The following is a 21,061-nucleotide window of genomic DNA, read 5'->3' as shown; positions in this document are numbered from 1 at the left end:
GTGGGCTGAGCAGGATGATGGAGCAGGCAGCCCTGTTCTTGTAGTACCATTTCTCTTGTTCAAAACCTGCAGTGACAGTTCACTGCTAAATTACTTAGCTTGTTGTTCAAGGTTCTCTCTGCTTAGGTCTTAACTTTTTTCTCTAGCCTTAGTTCTTACTGCCTCTTGTTCTCTAGTCACACTGGCCTGCTCTGGGCTCTCCCAAATCACACCATGCTTTGTCACCCCTTAGGATCTTTGCCATTGCTCTTTGTTTGGGCTGCAAAGGCACCCCCCCCCAATTCCTGCTGCTTGTGTAAAACCTCCCCAACCTTCTAGGCACAGCTCAAATGTCACCTCCTTCACAAAGCTGTCCCTTATTTTCTAACAACTCCCAGAATGTTCTGTTGGTACCCTTTTTTTGGCCCTTGTTCAACAAATATTGCTTGCCTGCATATCACATGTGGGTCACTGTGCTGGTTGCTGAGGAGACTATGAAGATGGGCACGATCTCCTCTGGGATCCACTAAGTCTTCATAAGCACATTTTGCATTGGATAGAGGTTTTTCAAAAGTGACCTGATCTCCCTGCACTGGAATGTCAGCTCCTTGAGGGCAGGCAGCATTTATGTCTTATTCACATCCTAATCCTCACAGACTATGGCAGTTGCCTGTTAGTGTTGGTTGCCTTGAATTCCCTGACCCAGGAATGTCAAGCAAGTGTAGTTTCTCCAATTTTTCTTTCTCTGTAGTAGAGTTTATTTGTTTTTAAATTCAGGGAATCAAAATAAAGGTTTTTGGATTCTATTTCTAGCTCACTAGATGATTCCTTGTGACCTCTGGTAAGTCACAATATCTGATTCAGCTTCTCTATTAGGGCCCGCTTGGGGAAAAACACTCCACGACAAAGGGAATCATTCAATTGGGATAAGTCTTTGAATGAGAAGTATGCAAAACTACTATTTCAGCTTAGTTTTTAACAGAAATAGTATTTGTGCATAGTCTCTGGAGAGAGAGCATATGGTCCTTAACGTTACATGCTTTCAATAGTGATACTGTTAGGCAGTAAGTAAAACAGGGGGATTCAAATTCCATGGGAAAAATGGTAGACAGTGCATGAAAAAAGGGATCTGGATATGTGTCATGAGAGAAGCCCAGGGTTATTGCATTTGCCACGAAATTATCCTTGTTCAGAGTCTGGAAGTATGTCTGGCACCATGGGAGAGGTTGTGGAAGATCTCTAAGGATTCTAAGAGTATCTTTATGGAATTCATGGGTAATTTGATGGGTAGATGGCTTTTGCACATCCATGATGGAAAACTCTACACACTTAATTTTAAGGAAAATGTCCAAGACTCTCTCAATGTTAATTATAATGCCTTTTTAAAAATGGATGGACATGGAAAGGAAAGAGGGGCCTCCTGCTGGAGTAATTACATTCTGATGCCTGAAGCTCTGAGTTCTGGAGATAGAAGAAGCCTTGAGTGGAGATCATCTTCACCAAACCCATATATGGAAAACACAAGAGGGGTTACCTGGGGGATACATTCAGAAACTAACCTCCTATTATGATCAAAGAAACTTGAGAAGTTTGTATTTTTAGCTAAGGAGGGCCCCTCAGTCCAAGTTCGAGGATCTCGTGGGCTTGGCTCTAGAAAAGAAGGTTTCAAACAGGTGTTGCCCTCTCTCCTTAGGCGACCTCTTTTCCTCCAAGGGGGTGTCAAGTAGTACACTCATTTCACGGGTATGGAAAGACGGGTTTAGAGAGAGCAATAGAAGAAAGACAGATGCAATGCAGTAGCCACTCTGTGAGAGGACTCAAATCCCTAGCATCAAAGTGCTATAAAAATCAGAGGCAGGGGACGCCTGGGTGGCTCAGCGGTTGAGCGTCTGCCTTCGGATCAGGGCATGATCCTCGGATCCCGAATTGAGTCCTACTTTGGGCCCCCTATAAGGAGCCTACTTCTCCCTCTGCCTATGTCTCTGCCTCTCTCTGTGTGTCGCTCATGAATAAATAAATCTTTTAAAAAAATCAGAGGCAGGATGCCTCCCTGTATAGGAGGGGAGAATGTTCTGCCTCCATCTATGAAGGCAGAGGAACACTGTTGATCCTCCGTCAGCAAGACGTGTTGTGAGCTGTCTGTTTAGGGCTGAGTGTTTGAAACAATATGCCTGCACTGTGAGTGCCTACAATGTGGTTACCCATACTCTACTGCTTTAGTTCCTTCTTTAAGAGCACACGGTTGCAAGATGGTCAGCTGGGGCCAGAACTGACTCCTATGTAACAGAACTCAGTTTGACTGGGATTAAGGCTCTTGATCTGGCTGCATTAGCACCTGGCTTTAACTAACTCATTATTTACCCATTCTTTGCTGAGGCAGGCTGGTTGCAGGTAATAACCAAGCCTGGGTTCTTAGACATCTCTCCACCTTTGCCAATGAAATATTATGCCCAGGTCCTGCTTATTGGCATTATTCTTTTATCTTTTTATTTTTATTTATTTTTTTTTATTGGCATTATTCTTAGGCTAGGGGACATTGATGATTTAAGAAAGTCTCTGTTTTGTGATCAAGTTCAACATGGCAGCTGGCTGGTCCCAGCCTTAGGAGGCTTTGTTTGGGGCCAAGGGAGGGGATGGGCACCTGGAAGGGAGAGGCTATATCTAAGGCAAAGGTGTTGCCCTATTTCCCCCTCTGTCTCTCTCATGGCATTTCTCTGTTTCTGTGTTATATCATGCTTTTATTTTGGCACTCGTTAACCCTTTTCTACTAGAGTTTGAACTCTGCAAAGGCAGAAACTTCTGTCATACACTCTTTGTAGAATTGAACTCAAGTCATCAAAGGTTCCCCTTAGACCTTTATTTTAAAGTTATGTTAAATGAAATTCATTCACAAAAGATTTAGCTGGCTGTTCAGTTAATTCTGTGGAATAATGCAAAGAGCCAACTCATGGTATTAACAGCTTTTCTGGACTCTTGAGGCAGCATGATGAGGTGGAAAGAGCACTGGCTTTAGATTCAGACAGAGCTGGATGTTCTATCAGGATTTAGTCCTGTGCCTCAGGCGAGCTGCTTAATCTCTCTTTTGTCATTGCTACCAGAGGAATGATATTAAATGCTGACCTGGCTGGGTTGTTAGAAACCACTGAGATGATATAAACAAAAGGGCCTAGCACAGGGCCCAGAACATAGTAGGACTTCAGTCAATGTGAATTCCCTTTTCCTGAGGCAAGAGGCCCTTACCTAACTGGTGCCTCACCCATACCCTGGGGGATTTGGGGCCAACTACTTGGGGTGGCTATGCAGAAAGAAGAATCTGTTCCTCCTGCTAGACAAAGCCCAGCTGCCCCAGCGTCCTCTCCACTTGCTTAAACGGTTAGCTCCACCTAGGGCCTGTGGAGAAACTGACTTCTCTCACTGTTTCCTGCCCTATGCTCCCGCCACTTGTTACTGGAGAGGTGGAAAGGAAATCTGATCACATAAGGCAAAGGAGATAGTGGGGTGGAGGGATTTGGCCAGCACTAGAAATAGCTCGAGGCCCCACCCTGAAACTGCCCTGCAGCCCTGAAGAGGAAAGGAAATGGGCAGGCAGCAGTCCCATTCCCAGACAGGTGGAGTGGGGATAAAAGAGGCCAGCTGGCCTTCCAGTCAAAATGCTGACTTTGATCTCAGCAAAGGAAGGAGGGAAGTGCTAACCCTTCTCCACTGTTTCCCCTTTTCCCTCAGCACTCCTTTTGCTTTTTGAGTTTCAGTTTATACTTTTTTGAGGGGAACACAGTAGTAGGAAGGAGGCAAATGGAAAGTATGAAGTGGGGCTGAGGGATGGGAACTGAAGGTAATGGCGACTGTAGGGTAGTTGATCCTTTCTGGACCCAAAAGTCAATTAATAAAAAAATGAAATAGCTCAGTTCTCATTCAGGTCAGCCCAGCTCAAGGCACTTTTCTTCATCACTCCTTTCTAGCTATTGCTCATGCAATGCAAACAGTATATATACACTTAGATATTCAGTCAAGAAGATATTTAGAAGAAGTCTTAAATTTGCTTTTATTGCCTCATAATTCATTTTGGTCACAGGAAACCAAGTCATAGACCTGGAGCTGCCAATCCTTTTATCCTTCTTTCTTCCTACTACATGCTTGACCAAGTAAGTTCATGGGTTACAAAGACAGTAAGACGTGTTTAGTAGGAAGAGTTATTATAGAATAGTGTGATGAGAGGTACAACAATAAGACTAAAGATAAAAGTAAGAAAAACATTTATTAAAGGCTTATATGTATCAGGCACCTAAAGTGTCTCAGCACTTTTTATAGACTGACTAACTTAGTTCTCACAACCAACCCATATGGGGGTACTATAATTATTTCCATTTTAAGATGAAGATTTGAAGTGCAGAATAGTCAGATAACTTGACAGAGGTCACATAGCATGTGTAGTGCTGAGGTTTGAACCCAGGTCATTCTGGAGATCAGCACTACCTATAGGAAGCCTTTAAATTACCTCAGGAAAAATGATTGTGTAGGGGGGCGTAGTCTGCAAATAGGGTATGGTGGTTGGGAGGGAGGCATTCCCAAGAGAGCCTGGGCAAAGGCAAGGAGCATGGAACAGAATAGAACATTTTAGGCATTGAAATTAATCTGATATGGCTTGAGGGTAGGGCATAAGGAGAATTAGGACATGAGTCTGGGAAGGCAAGCATGAGTTTCACAGTAGGTGCTGCCCACTCCCCGCACTCAGGCATTTGGCCTTATTCCAGACTAGAAGGTTCATGAGGGCAGAACATTGTTTTGCTCCCTGCTGTATTGCCAGTTCCCAAAGCAGTGCTTGTGCCTAGTAGTTGGTAAATAACTATTTGTGGGATAAGGAAATGAAAACCTGGGGGAGTTTATAAATGAAGGAATGGATAGGTCACCTGTTTCCTTTAGAAGACTCATTGGCTACAGGGTGGAGAATGGAACAGCATTTGAGGGGAGAAATGCAAGTAGGGAGACCAGTGAGAAGGCTGGTGTAGAGCCATGATGAGTGGTATCTGGGCATGAACCATAACAGTTGTGGGAGGAATGGAGAGATTGAAAAACTGAAAAAATATCATCAATAGGACTGAACAATAAATTAGATGTGGAAAGTAAGAAAGAAGAAGAGAGAGTCAAGGATTTCTTGACTTTGTAAGAAGTGCATTAATGAGATGAGGAGTCCAGGCAGAGGACAAGGGCTTGTGGTAAGGTATATGTGTATGTGGGGAGTTCAGCAGGAAGCATTTTGAGGGTCAGGATTCTAATGATATAGTGCTCTGGTATTTAGGGGACATGTTGGGCCTATGATACAGGATACATTTTAGAGATTTGGGGGTTATTAGTGACAAACAAATTGGATAAGAATTGCCGACAAACTGCCTTGGCTGGCAGGAGAGGCTTACTGCAGAGAGAGAAGGGAAGAGAAACAAAGAAAGAATCATGGAGAACAGCCAATACTTCAGAGGTGGACAGAGGGAGTGGGAACAGTTCTGGCGACAATTTGAGATATTACAGAGATATTAAGTAAAAGGAAGGCAGTCTTCTGAATTGTCCATGGGAAGCAGAACTTTGCTGTAGTCAAGTCAGTGGAGGGTGTGGACAAGGCCTGACTGGAGTGGACTGGAGAGTCAGAACAGGAGGAAGTGGAGATGAAAATGATGATACCATCAGTATACTTTTTATTTTAAGAGTTTGACATGGGGTAGGGCTGGGGTAAGGTGGATGATTTAAGATGAGAAGGTCTTAAGTATATTTATAGGCTGAAGAGAAGGGCCCATAGGATAGGAGTCGGAGGCAGCCTGATAGGGATTTAGAGTTAGTTATGTTTGTCTTTCTGGCCCCAGAGCTCCACAAGGGAAGAATACTGTTTTATTCATATTTATCTTACCTATGACTCCTAGCATAGGGCCTGGAAAATAACAGGTGCTCAATTCATGTTTGTTGAATGAAGAAGATAAAATGTGTTTGGGATTCCAAGAAAATTTTCATCCAGTAGAGAGAATTAGGGTCTTGAAAGACAGGGTGATTGCAAACTGGCAGGAATGGGATGGGCTGGGAGGTAGTCAGTGGAAGCAAGAGACTGCTGGACAAATCTGGGGACCAGCAAGGATTGTGGGTTAGCTGAAGTTGGCAAAGGAGAGCATGAGAGGCCTGAATCCCAGGTTGAGGAGACAGGACTTGCTGTAACAAGCACTGGGGGCAGCCTCAGGATTAGATCTGTGCCTTAGGAAACCTGGGAGCAAGCATAGAAAGGCTGGGTGACCAGTGTGGTAGCTTTTGCAATAGTTCAAGGGAGAGATAACAAGGGCTTGAACAAGGGTGATTGTTGTGGAGGTGGAGAGAATGGGAAAGAGACATTGTAAAGGTAGACTCACCAGAACTTTTTTTTTTTATTGGTGTTCAATTTGCCAACATATAGCATAACACCCAGTGCTTATCCCATCAACTGCCTCCCTCAGTGCTCGTCACCCAGTCACCCCCCCACCTCCCTTTCTACCACCCCTTGTTCGTTTCCCAGAATTAGGAGTCTCTCATGTTCTGTCTCCCTTTCTGATATTTCCCACTCATTTTTTCTCCTTTCCCCTTTATTCCCTTTCACTATTTTTTATATTCCCCAAATGAATGAGACCATATAATGTTTGTCCTTCTCCGATTGACTTATTTCACTCAGCATAATACCCTCCAGTTCAATCCACGTCGAAGCAAATGATGGGTATTTGTCGTCACCAGGACTTTTGTAATTGATTGGATGGGGAGGAAAGGAGACAATGGAGAAGTCAAAGTTGACTCCCAGGTTTTGAGTCTGGCTGAGCTGGAGAATTCCTGTGCCACTGACAGAGCTGGGGTAAATTAGCATAAAGAGCTAGTATGGCTAGGGGAAGGTGATGGGATTGGGTTTAGTTGGGTTTGAGATTATATAAGGGAATCTGGATCACTATGCCTAGCAGGCAGCTGAAGATGTGATGATGGTGTATGGAAGTGAGGTCATGGCTGAGGACTAACGTGGTAGGGGGATAAAAAGATCCAATGAATAGGCAAGAAAAGAACAGCTAGAGAGGAAGACAGAGAACAGTAAAGTGAAATCTCACAGTCTTAGGGATGAGATTCAGCATGAGGAAGATGCTTAAAGGAATACGCTCCCGTGGTTAAATCAGTATTCCTTTCTCCTAGTCGGTAGGGGAAACAGTTATACTGCTTCTAGCCAGCCCTCTTTTTATAATACTCCAAGCCCCTCTAAAATTTTTCATTGTTAACTCAAGGTTTACCTTTTCCTAAAAATTAGACTTGATTCCACTAGGGTAAGCCTAAGGTCTGTGCCAATTCCTCTTTTTCTTTTTAAAGATTTTATTTATTTATTTATTTATTTATTTATTTATTTATTTATTTATGAGAGAGAGAGAGAGAGAGAGAGAGACAGCGTACCAGAGAGCACACAAGCAAGGGGGAGGGGGAGGGGGGGAGAAGCCGACTCTACCCAAGCAGGGAGCCATATGCAATGCGGGGCTTGATCCTAGGACCCTGGGATCATAACCTGAGCAGAATGCAGACACTTGACTGAGACGACCAGGACCCCCTGTGCCAATCCCTCTTATAGATCCCTGAGACTTTACTCTGCTTTCAGCTGGGGAAGTTGGCTGGTGACTGTGACGTGGGCCCTAACCAGGAAGAGCATTTCTTGTCCTGAATTACTCTGTGAACAGAACTCATCACAACCAGAATAACATAGCACCAGTGCTTTGAGCCATAATATGGTCTTGTATGATGCTTCTCAGCCTTTCCTATATCGCCAATTACTCCATCAAAGAGCCTTGGCCCAACCATGATGGAAACAAAAAAGTTCTCCTTTCCCCAGAAAAAAATTCTGTTTACAGGAAATTCAGTTATTATATATATCATTTATGGTACATTTTAAGAACATAAAATTGCAGTGGTATTATTAGGGGTACATTTTATTACCATGGCTTTATAACACAAACAAACAAAAATAATAACCCCATCAGCTGTTGGACTGAACTGGCAGGAAGCAGCACATCAAAGGCAATTGCTTGTAGGCAGGGGAATGGGGAATTAGGAGTGTTCAGTGTATAACCAAGAGAGGTTAGGAAGATACGGCTGTTGGAGATAAGACGTTACCACAGTGGACATGAGGATGGAAACCAAGCATCCCATCTAGACTACATCTGTATTCCATCTGCACTAATCATTTCATCCCTTGGACACAGAGTTAGCACTTAAGAATTGTTTTATGGGGGCAGCCCGGGTGGCTCAGCAGCTTAGTGCCGCCTTCAGCCCAGGGAGTGATCCTGGAGACCCAGGATTGAGTCTTACATCGGGCTCCCTTCATGGAGCCTGCTCCTCCCTCTCCCCGTGTCTCTCACGAATAAATAAAATCTTAAAAAAAAAAAAGAACTGTTTTATGGTGAGGCTCCAGTGCCCAAAAATGTTTGAATGAATGAGTGAATGAATGAATATGCCATGGAAATAGTTTTATTATTCAGATGTTTTAATGGCATTTTAACTATTGGTATATAAAACGTTTATTAAGCAAAATAATCAGGTAAACCGGGGGAATGTTAGCTTATTTGAACACCAATTGTTTAAACAAAGCATATGTCCAGTGTTAACTAGCCTTATTTCACTACCTAAAGTACTTATAGGCTTCATGAACACATATATATGACCCTTTAGTGTATTATTTATTCACTAAGGTCAATCCACAGTAATTTGTGTGTGTTATGTGGTTATGTGTATATGTGTGTTTGTGTTTGTGCGTGTTCTATTAGGTGCTGAGTAACAGATACAAACTTTAACCATGGCTTTGGACTTCCAGCCCAGTTGGGCTTTCCATTACACCATGAAGCAATCAGCATGGTTAAAAAAGTGAGCTTTCTGGAGTATTACGGGATGAGCCCTAAATTTTTGCTCCACCGTTTACTAGCTGTATGGCCTTAGATAAGTCACCTGACTGTTGTGTCTTGCCTTTCTTTATTTGTAAAATGGGGACAGTAACAGAATGTACCTTACAGAGTTGTTGTGACAATAAATGAATTAATTCATGTAAAGCACTTAGAACAGTGCCTGGAGCATAGTGAATGCTCAGTAAATGTTATTTAATGCTAGATCATAATATTATTTTATTGTGTTTTATCAACTGTGTAAAGAAACAGGAGTTCTGCATGTAGTGGACAGTAGTAAAATTAGATTTCTTTAAAAATGCCCCTTGAGACTGCATGAGGGTGAGTTCCAAAGAGCTTATTCTGTATCTACAAACCCTGAAATCAGGAAGAGGGCAGAGAGATCAAGAAGAGAAGGATACCCCCAAATGAAAGGGATTAAAAAAATTAAAGGGAATGAGGAATTGGAAGTGGTGGGATCGAACAAGAAAGGCAGGGGGACAAAGGTGACAGAAAGGAGAAGAGATGAATATGGAGTACATTGTTGAGGGAAGGAAAGAGGTACAGAGGAGGTGGCAGAAGAGACAAGGATGGGTGGCTGCCACTTGACTAGGGTAGTTTCAGGGGTTTGGGAAAGGGTCTGGCCAAGACTAATACCTTCCCCACATCACTGCTGGTCCTCACATTTCCACTATTAGAGAGAATTCCTCCTTCAGAAATATGTGCAGGGCCAACTTTGGTTATACCATATGTCTCTGTTAATTAAATGAGTATTTTGGAAACAAGCCTACACATGAAGCTTTTTTTTTACATCAACTTTTCCTTAAGCCAAGGGTGGGAATGTAAGAGGGGAGAGTATAGAGATATTGCTTTACCTGGCTGGCTGCTGGACAAGTATTAAGATGACCTTGAAAATGGATTCTACTGGCAGATTGGTAAATGCTCCCTTGGCTTGATCTTTATACTACTCCAAGCAACTGCCCTCTGTCTATACCTTCACTCCTGAACTTATTCAAATTTCTCTTTTTTTCACCACCTGGACCACTTCATTTCTCAGACACTTTAGTCTACAGCTGTCTGTCTTCTTCCTCACATCTCCAGTGAAATGTTTTATAGAAAAAGGATGACAAAGAGATTTCAGCTTGTTGGCAACTCTGATTGATAGGTAGTAGCTGCTTGGGGTACTGTATTGGGAAGGGTTCTGAGGCTGTGTCTAGGTTCATCAAAAAAAATTCCACAATCACTTTGTCATGTAATTCACGGAGGTACATGGTGTCAGTGTGGGGGCTGGGGAGATGTAGTCATATGTGTCCTATATTTGCTATACCTGCTTTAGGAGACCAAGAGTGACCTCCTAATTGCCAACCTATTGTCTTCTTTTCACTTATCACTTATCCTATTTGATCTCTTTCCAGCACATGTCATCAACTACCCCCCTCATTTGTGGCATTATCTTCTCTTTCATCACCACTGCTCTTCCTTCTCAGTCTCCTTCCCTGGGTCATCTTCCTTCACTTGTCTCTTAACAGGTGCCTTGGGTTTTGCTCTCAGCTTTTTCCCCTCTCTCTGCAAGAGTTTATACTTCTTGCTGTTGTTTTAATCACTTATATGCAGGAGATCCTACATCCATGTGTTCATTATTTATCCCCAGGCTCTGGCTTGCATTTATAACTGTCTGCTGGACATTTCTACCTGGAAACCTTGAATTCTTGGTATGTGATGCTTAATGCATTCCAAGTGGAGCAAATACAGTACAAGTCTTTCCAAAGAGAATGTTCATCTTCTCTTTTTGTTCACTCAGCACCATAGGTGAGTTCCATCATACAGTAAGTTCCTCAGCAAAAAGGTTTGACCTTACGACCGTCAATGGGTCAGTCTGCTTGTACTTAGAGGCACAGGATTTTGTGCTTTCAAAATACCTAAGGTGATATGGGATTCAGGGATAGAGATTAGGGGATCTCATTTTTATGAGACATTCTCATTGTTTGATGAGTAATGATTTTTTTCCCTCTCCATTTGTCAGGTGAAAGAAAAAAAACATGTCTAACCATGTGCAAGAAGACAGAGTTTTTCTCAGGGGGAAGCTGGATAACTAGCAATATGTTTTGGTTACTGTTTGAAAACACTCACTGGTTATGTGTTTGGGTAGGATGCAGGGTGGGAGGTGCTGGGAAGACAATGATGAAGCAGACAATCCCTGGCCTTGAGGAGCTTACAGTCTAGTAGAGAAGGCAGACATCTAAAGGAGTAACTACAAGAAGATGAGAATTAGAGGTGAATCATTTCTCTAGAGCTATGGAAACTCGAGTAGGAATTCTTAATTCTGAGTGTAGGGGATGGGTAATGTTTAAGATTTCATGGAGGAGATTGGAAACTGAATTGGCCTTGAAAGATGAGTAAGATTTAAATAGGAGGGGAGAGAAGGTAAGAAAGGCAGAGAAAGAATGAAGATATATTTTAGAAAAGTCATCACAAATTAATTTATGAGAAAGAACAGAGTACTGGGTCATAACCAGCACCAGCACAGCTCTGTAAGCAACTTTCTTGTCTTCTCTGTAAGCACATCTTCTTTTTGTGATGAGATTGATAGACTGATGGGCTTGGCAGAGTCAGTGGAAAAGTCATGGATGGACTTGATACATCAGAGTAGGATTTGTCTCTGACATATCCATCGGAGTGGTTACTTGGGAGCAAATCAGGGTTGTATTTGCTTAGAACTGATTGATTCATTTGTTTTCTCATTCACTTGATACCAACATCTCCTGAGCACTCCTGCGTACCAGGTTCTGGGCACAAAGAGATGAATGAGACCCAGCTTCTGCCCTCAAGGAGTAGATGGGGAGACAGCCGTGGAAACTCTAATTCTAATGCTTTGTGGTAAGTGCCATGATAGATGTGCAGACAAGGAGCTCCTGGAGTACAGAGGGGAAGACAAAGCAAAGAAGTGCTCTCTGAGTCAGCCTCTAACTGATTTCTTGGTCTCCCCGCCCTCCTTAAGTTTTCTGTCAGAAATTCAGATCTGATCATGTCATTCCCCTTACCTAAAAAACTGGTTGCGGGGATCCCTGGATGGCTCAGTGGTTTAGCACCTCCTGCAGCCCGGGGCCTGATCCTGGAGACCCTGGGTCGAGTCCCACATCAGGCTCCCTGAGTGGAGCCTGCTTCTCCCTCTGCCTGTGTCTCTGCCTCTCTCTCTCTCTGTGTGTGTCTATCATGAATAAATAAATAAAATATTTAAAAAAAACTGTGATTGGCTCCCCACTGACTGTAGGGCCAAGTCCAAACTCTAAAAGCAGGACATACAAAGGCCTTTACAGTCTGATCCAACTGACTTCTCAAGTCTTATACCATGGTCCACGCCATAATCCCTACACTGTAGCCACACTGAACTGTAGCCACTCTTCCCACTCCTCTTTATCTGATTGACTCTTCTGCTTCCCTTCAGCCCTTGCTAAATGTTGCTTCTCTCCTGTACGAGCCCCAACTCCCCCAGATGGAGCAGGCTCCCCCTCTGGATTCCCACAGCTCATTGTGAACTTCTCTATTCTGGCACTTATCACATTAGAGTGTAATTGCTTGTTTATATGCCTGTTTCCCACTCTGGGCAGTGTTCTCCTTAAGGTTGGGAACTGGGCTTTATTCTTTTCTTCATCCTTGAAATGTGGTATGGGCCTGGTACATAGTAGGTGCTCCATACATCTTTGCTGAGTGAATGAATGACTCTGACATGTGGCCACTTGGGCCCAGTCATCAGCAGCTGGCATTACTTAACTTGAGAGATGCATAAAAAATGAAGGGCAGCCAGAGTAGCTGAAAAACAGGCGGCTCTAGTGACATCATGAAAAATACAAAACTGGAGAAGGCTCAGACAATGTTCCCACTCAGCCTTTTAACAAATGACTCTCCCTTCTAAGCAGCCCCTTTTTGTCTCCCTCCCATTCACTTTCAAAAACCCAGTCATTGAAATGATTCTAATTATTCATGGTCAGTGGCATATCCAGGAAACACTTAGTTTACAAGCAATTAAAATACACTAAAATAGATTTATGCAGGTTGAACCTGATCCTGCTGGAAAGAAGGGAGTAAATGACTTATATCTTGGAGGGGTATTTGCTTCCTGAGATTGGTCTTTATCACTCTATCTACTGTGCTAGTTTGGTGCTAACATGGCAAACATCTGGAGGTCATTCTTAAGGCGACTGTGCTGTGAACAGTACAAGGAGCCTATAGACTGTGTGCTTAACCTCAGTCAGATGTCCCATGAATGAGTGAGCTGCCTCTACTCACATCCACCCCAATATAAAGGAAAGGCTGGCTCAGCAGCAGGCAGCTCTGGGCAGTAGAAAAGCTCCCAGCAATGTGATTGGGAGTTTGGTTTTCAATCTTTGGAACCACTTGGAATCACTTAACCCCTCAAGGCTCAGTCTCCACATTGGTAAAATGGGAACACAAATCTTTGCCCTGCCAGCTTTAAAGGGCTGTTTATGAGGATCAATGGAAAAAATTTTGTGAAAAGTTCTAGAGGCCAGACCAATGGAGGGGGTTTCACTTTGATTACAAAAACTGTAACTTGGGGCTATTGGGTCCCTTCAATGCTCTAGATGTGGCTAACATTCTTCAGCAAATTAATAAAGGTATACTGTGACTCATCCCCAATAGTTTATTTAAGAGTTCACAGAAGGATGATTCATTACCTTGCCATACTTAGACCAGCACTGTTTTTTTAAAGTTTATTTATTTATTTTTTAGTAATCTCTACAGCCAATGTGGGGCTCAAACCCACGACTCCAAGATCAAGAGTTGCATGCTCTTCCCACTGAGACATCCAGGTGCCCCAAACCAACAGTGTTTTAATGTCCCTCTAATGAAGATGGCAGTCAGCAGCTAAACACACAGGCCATTTGGTTGAGAACAGACATAGGGCAACAAAGGCCTAGCACATGGAGTCCAGGTGTCCTCAGAGATTTTGTACTATCCTTCCCCACAGCAGGCCCTGCTTCCTTGGGTTTGGTTCTAGGAGGAAAAAAGGACTCCTTTTGTTTTCTGAGAAGCTTAGAGCATATAGTTAAACCATTCAGTAGGCCAGTGTGATCGGTGCAAAATTTAGAATGAACAAATTGAAACGGCGTATTTTGGCATCAATTTTTAAGTTAAATGCAAAGGAACAAAAAAGCCAAAAGGCTGCCACAAAAGCAGGGCGGGGAAGCAAAGGTCTTGGCAAATCAGTAAACTAGAGTGATGGTCCATCTGGAAGTTTGACTTTAAATTATTAAGGCCTTGAGATACCTTAATGGAAAGTCGTTGACCTTCCATCTGCAAAAGGGTCCTGGGTTCCTTCATGCTCTGTTGCATTGTCCTGTCTTTCTGTTCTCTTTGGAAACAATGCTCGGCCCTCCCTTCTCAGCCTAGACCATTTCTACTCAGGTTTCGAGACTCAGAAATGTAACATCTTTGAAGTCTTTGTGGACTTCCCAAAGGTGAAGTTCCTTATTCCCTCCTCTGTGCTTATGCAAGGCCTTTTATAGTCCTCTGGCTTTCTCTGGCATATTTGTTTACATGCCCTTCTTCCACATTAGACTGTGGGTGCAGCTCTCAGAAGCAAGAAGCCCATGGTAGCTTTACTTAGCACAGAGCAGGGCACAAAGATGGCTCTCATTCAAGGCTGGCTGAACAAATGAGCATTTGAGCTTACATGCACTGAATTCATTTATTGGATCTGCACAGGACCCCAAGGGAACGCTCATTAGGCAAAGATTTGATATGGCATACATGCTTCTTCCACACTGGTTTGCCTGATTAGTGACTGCCTTGGTGTTGGCGGGCAGCAAGAAACCCACTGGCAGGGGCAGCCTGAGAATGTACCAGGGTCTGGGAGGCTTTCTGGTCCAGGCTATTGGCTTGGTTCCCACAGCCTGCAAACGCGAGCTGGAAAAGTATGGTTCTCCACTCCCATCCCTCAACTCTCATGTGCTTGCTTCTCAGGAAGTTGCCCAGCAGCATCATTTAGTACATTTGAAAATTGAAAATACACCCATTAGCAGAGAGGAATGCTCATCGACAGAGCCTGACCTGGCCTTGGCTCCCACAGAAGCTCAATAGCCACAGCCTCTGGTTCTCTTGGTTCTGCTAATGGTGAACTCAGTGACTTTGGACACATTGACTTATCTCACATTCCCTATCCCCCAAATGGGGAGAATAATGAAGATGTTGCATGCACTGAGTCAATAAGAAGTTTGACTGAGATCCCTGTGGACAGGGAAAGCAGCAGTTGATGCTGGCAGAGCCTGCAGGGTTTTGTTGTTTTGCTGGTTTCTGTTTGTAAGTGTGAATCATTCTGCCTCAAGCTCAGATATGCAGCCTGTGGAGGGGAAGAGAGGAAGGACAGGCAGGCACCTTTGGCCTGGGCTACAGGGAAACCAGTGAACACAGAGTAGAAAGGATGGGATGGAATGGGAGGAGAGGGGTTGGGATAAGAGGGGACAGGATGGAACTGGATGAGATAGATGCTTAGCTGCTGGCTTGCAGACAGCTGGTCTCCTGCTCCCTGGTAGGGACTAGGAGCAACAAGTTCTGATGCCTGTGCGTACTGGTGCAGTTTTGAATGGAAATCAAATAAAACTCATGACAAAGTCAATCTGACACATCTTTAATGATACACCTAATGATTATTGTGCTGTACTGTAATTAGGCATAATGGAAAGCAGCTCCCAGGAATGACTGTAATTATGATTATATTTACACAGCTGAACCAAATAGTTCTGAGGTCAGTCAGGATGGGAATGGGGTTTGGGGTTGTCTGGACAGGAGGCAGAGCAGGCTAGTTTCAAGGCATTTCTCTGACTCTCCTTTTGCTCCCCTCCTCATCTCACTCTGAGGTTACAGTCACTACATCCTTTATTGAGGAACAAAGATCTGATGAGGGGTTTGGATGGCTTGCTCCCTCCTCTAGCAAGGGAGAGGCCATCCTGAAGCTCCTAGGGTTAGAAAATCTGGGATGTTCAGAAAGGCTTTGGGCTGAGTAGTCCTGACTCTTCGAGGCCTGAAATTCTACCAAGTGGCCTTAACACTAAAAAGCATATGCCTAAAGTATGGGCCATGTTTGGATCCTGATTTGAACAAATCCATACAGAAAGTATTTTTGAGATAATTGGGTAAAACTCAACAGTGACTGGTATCAGATGATATTAAGGAATTAGTAATTTTGTTGAGTTTGGTATTGGTGTTGTAGTTATGTTAAGAAAAGGTCCTTATCTTTTGGAGAAACATATGGAAATATTTATAGGCCAGCAATTGTGGAATGGCATAGTACTAGGGATTTGCTTCAATAAAAAATGGGGAATAGGAAAAATAAGAATGGCAGAATGTTGATAATTGTTGAACCTGGGTGATGGGTACATGGCAGGGGTGGGGGTGTGTGTGTCATTATACTCTTCTCTCTACTGTGTATATGTTTGAAAGTTCCCAGAACAAAATGTTTAAAGAAATCACATACCCTAGATTGCTCTGGCAGGATTCATACATTAGTGAAAATTAGTTTGATCATGCTAACAACACACAGCAGATGCCGCAGGTGGGTATAGGCAGTTATTGGGAATGAGACGTTTGGATGGGCAGAGCCAGGAGAGTGGCAGATGTATGTTGGAACATGGGCCACTGTCAAGGAGTGTGAAGTCCTGGCGGGGTGGAGAAACGTGTGCAAGAGAATAGGGAATCTGAATGGTCAGGGCACATACAGTCTGAAAGTTCTGGGAGAGAAGGCAGGAAGTGAAAGAAGAGAGGAGACAGAGTGTGATAGATGCTCATGTCCATGTGTTAGGTCATCCACTAGCCTATAAGCTCCTGGGGTTGGACCTGTCTTCCCCACAGCTCCCAGGACCTTATTTATTTCACTGATTCATTTACTTAAGAATGTTTATTGGGTGCCCCCTATAGCCAGGCAATACAAATGTGTACATTTGGTAGGCAAAGGAGATAGAGCAGCTCACATTCCAGTGGAAGAGACAGACAGTACATAAACAACAAGAATGAATATGCTTCCTAGCAGAACATCAGAGACTTGGGGAGCATCCTTACCTTAAATTAAATGCTGGGGAAGGAGAAGTGCTAGTGTGTGCTCAGATACTATAGGGAAAAGTGGGAATCAGTATACTTGGATATGTATTAAACTGGTTGATGATGATAATCATATTCACACTCAAAATTTATTTCAGGGATTCTGGAGCCAGACGACCTGAATTTTAATTTTGGCTCTGCCATTTGATAGCTGTGTGGTTTTGGGCAGGTTACTTACACTACCTGTGCCTCAGTTTTCTCATCTGGAAAATGGGGATGATGATAACACTATGTATTAAAATGAGATAAAGTTCTCAAAGCACTTAGAATAGTTTGCTATTATTATTTATTACTGTGAGCCAGTGACTGTGCTAAATGCTTTATTTACTCATTCATGTATATTTAACACAAGCCAGTGCTAGGCCCAAGAGAAAGAATGCTATTATGGAGTTTATATTTGACCTAACTTTATTCTCACACAATATGAGAGAGATCCTGTGGATATCCCCATTATAGAAAGATGAAAAGTGAGGCGTAAACCTGTTAAGTCACTTGTCCAAGGTCACAGAGCTCTGATCTGTATGACTCCAAAAACCATTGCTGTAGAACTAGGAATTGGAAAACTATGGCCCACAGGCCAAATCTATCCTTCTATTTTCCCCCTTGAGGATATAATTCACCCTTTTAGAATACACAATTTAGATATTCAAAAGTAGTCTTTTTTCCAAGATTATGCAACCATCACCACTAATTCTGGAATATTTTCACCATTCCAGAAAAAAAAAGCCCTGTATTCATGAAGCATTCATTTCCCCTTCTCCTTGGCCCTACCAATTACTATTATGCTTCCTATCTCTATGGATTTGCCTATTCTGGATATTTATTATAAATAGAATCATATAACACATAGTCTTTTGTGTCTGGCTTCTTCCACTTAATGTGATGTTTCAAGATTCATCCACATTGTAGTATCTATCAATCATTTGTTCCTCTTTATGGCTGAATAATATTCCACTGTATAGATATACATTTGTTAATCCATTCATCAGTTGATGAACATTGAGCTGTTTCTACATTCTGGCCATTATAAATAATGCTGCTATGAAATTTTGTAAGTTTTTGTGTGAACATACATGGATAAATATCCAGAACTAAAATATCCGGGTCATTTGATAACTTTATGTTTAACTTTGTGAACTGCTAGGCTATTTTCCAAAGAGGCTACACCATTTTACATTCCCATCAGTAATGTACAAAGGTCCCAATTTCTTCACATCCTTGCAAACACTTGCTATTGTCTGTCTTTTTGATTATAGTTATCCTAGTAAGAGTGGAGTGGCATCTCATAGTAGTTCTGATTTGCATTTCTTTAATGACTAGTGATTTTAAACATTTCTTCATTTGTTTATTGGCCATTTGTATGTCTTCTTTGCAGAAATGTTGATTCATATCATTTTGCCCATTTTTAAATTGTATTATTTTGTTTTTTAGTATTGAGTTTGTGTGAGTTTTTAAAATGCATTCTGGATAAAAGTCTCTTATCAGTCCTATGATTTGGAAGTATTTTCTCCCATTCTGTGGGTTGTTTTTTCACTTTCTTGATAGTGTTCTTTGAAACCCAGAGGTATTTAATTTTGATGAAGTCCAGTTTATGTTTTTTCTTTCTTTTTTCCTGTGATAAAAGCACAATTATCTGTTTTTTTCCCCCTTTGGTACCTTGGGCATTTGGTGTCATATTAAAGAAGCTAATTCAAGGTTATGAAGATTTACACCTACATTTCTTCAAAGAGTATTATGGTTTTAGCTTTCACATTTAGGTCTTTGCTCCATTTTGAGTTAATTTTTTGTATATGGTGTGAGGCAAGAGTCCAATTTCATTCTTTTGCATGTGGATATCTAGTTACCCCTGCAGCATTCATTGGAAAGACTATTATTTTCTCATTGAGTGGTCTTGGGACTCTTGTCAAAAATCAATTGACCATAGATATAGAGGTTTATTTCTGGACTCCCATTTCAACTCCTTTGATCTACAGATCTCTCTGTATGCCAGCACCACTGGCTTGACTATTTTAAGTTTTGAAATCAGGAAACATAAAACCTCTAACTGTGTTGTTCTTTTATTAAGATAGTTTTAGATATTCTGGGTCTCTTGCATTTCCATATGAATTTTAGGATCAATTTGTTAATTTCTCAAAAAGAAACTAGCTGGGATTTTTATAGGGATTATGTTGAATCGATAGATCAATTTTGGGTGTGTTGTTATTTTAAGAATGTTAAATCTTCCAATCCATGAACACAAGATATATTTCTATCCAACTGTGTCTTGTAGTTTTCAGTGTACAAGTTTTGCATTTCTTCTATTTAATTTATTTATAAATATTTCTTTCTTTTTTGAAAAAAGATTTTATTTATTTATTCATGAGACACACACACACACACACACAGACAGAGAGAGAGAGAGAGAGAGAGAGAGGCAGAGACACAGGCAGAGGGAGAAGCAGGCTCCATGTAGGGAGCTCGACACGGGACTCAATCCTGGGTCTCCAGGATCACGCCCTGGGCTGAAGGTGGCACTAAACCGCTGAGCCACCCAGGCTGCCCTATTTCATTCTTTTTAATGCTATTGTAATAGGCATTGTTTTCTTAATTACATTTTTGGATTGTTCATTGCTAACCTATGAAGATAAAATTGATTTTTGTATATCGATCTTGTAGCTAGTAAACTTGCTGAATTCATTTTTTAAAAAAGGCTCATTTTTAAAAATTTTATTTTTTTAAAGATTTGATTTATTTATTTTAGAGAGAGAGTGTGAGCAAGTAGGTGAGGGGCAGAGGGAGAGAATCTCACGCAGACTCCTCGCTGAGTGCATAGCCCAACAGGGGGCTTGATCTCATGACCAGAGATCTTGACCTGAGCTAAAACCAAGAATTGGACACTTAACTGACTGAATCACCTAAGTGCCCCTAAGAAAGGCTTAATTGTTTTAGAGCAGTTTTAGATTGACAGTAAAACTGAGAGGAAGGTACAGAGATTTCCCGAGTACCTATTGCCTCCACACATACATGGCTTGGCTCATTATTGCCTCCACACATACATGGATGGCTTGGCTCATTACTGGAGTGGTGCATTTGTTATAATTGATAATAAACTCATATCATTATTATCCAACTGTCCATAGTTTAGTGTAGGGTTCATTCTTGATGTACATTTTACAGATTTGGACAAATGTAACATGACATATATTCATCATTATAGTATCATAGAGAGTATTTTCACTGCCCTAAAGATCCTCTGTGCTCTGCCTATTCATTAACTCCTGATGTTTTTATGGTTTTCATACTTTTTCATTTTCTAGAATGTCATATAGTTGGAAGTATACAGAATATAGTCATTTCAGACTGCTTCTTTCACTTGGTAATATACACTTACGTTTCCTCCAAGTCTTTTCATGATTTGATAGTTCATTTCTTTTTAGCACTGAATAACATTCCATTGTTTTGATGTACCACAATTTATCCATTCCCCCACTGAAGGACATCTTGGTTGCTTCCAAGTTTTGGCAATTATGAATAAAACTGCTCTAGATATCTGTGCACAGGTTTTTATGTGGACATAAAATTTCAATTCCTATTGGTAAATACCAAGGAGCACAACTGCTGGATCATTTGGTAAGAGTATTTAATTTTGTAAGAAACTGTCAAACTGTCTTCCAAAGTGGCTGTACCATTTTACATTCCCACCAGCAATGAATGAGATTTCCTGTTGCTCCACACCCTCTCTAGTATTTGGTGTTGTCAGTGTTCTGGATTTTGGCCATATGGATGAATTTTTTAGCTCCAATATTTTTGTGGATAACTTAGGATTTTTTTATATAAAAAATCATGTAAAAATCATGTAATCTGCAAATAGCAGCTTTACTTTTTTCTTTCCTATCTGGGTGCCTTTTATTTATTTTTCTCCAATTGCCCTGGCTAAAACTTCTAGAACAATATTGAATATAAGTGGCAAGAGTGGACCTTCTTGTCTTGTTCCTGATCTTAGGAGGAAAGTTTTCTACCTTTTAAGTATTAACTATGATATTAGATGTAGATTTTTCATAGATACCCTTTATCAGGTTGAAGAAGTT

At 41.8% G+C, this 21,061-nt stretch overlaps 1 protein-coding gene across 2 annotated transcripts in view; it reads right to left on the bottom strand.

Annotated features, from left to right (window-relative positions):
- HDAC8 (histone deacetylase 8) overlaps positions 1-21,061 on the bottom strand; it is a 223,363-nt gene that overhangs the window by 29,338 nt on the left and 172,964 nt on the right. The window lies entirely within an intron of this gene.

The sequence above is a fragment of the Nyctereutes procyonoides genome, unplaced genomic scaffold (genome assembly GCF_905146905.1).
Source record: "Nyctereutes procyonoides isolate TBG_1078 unplaced genomic scaffold, NYPRO_anot_genome, whole genome shotgun sequence".
NCBI lineage: Eukaryota > Metazoa > Chordata > Mammalia > Carnivora > Canidae > Nyctereutes > Nyctereutes procyonoides.
The sequence above is the reverse complement of the archived record's forward strand: the minus strand, read 5'-3'. Positions and strand labels throughout refer to the sequence as shown.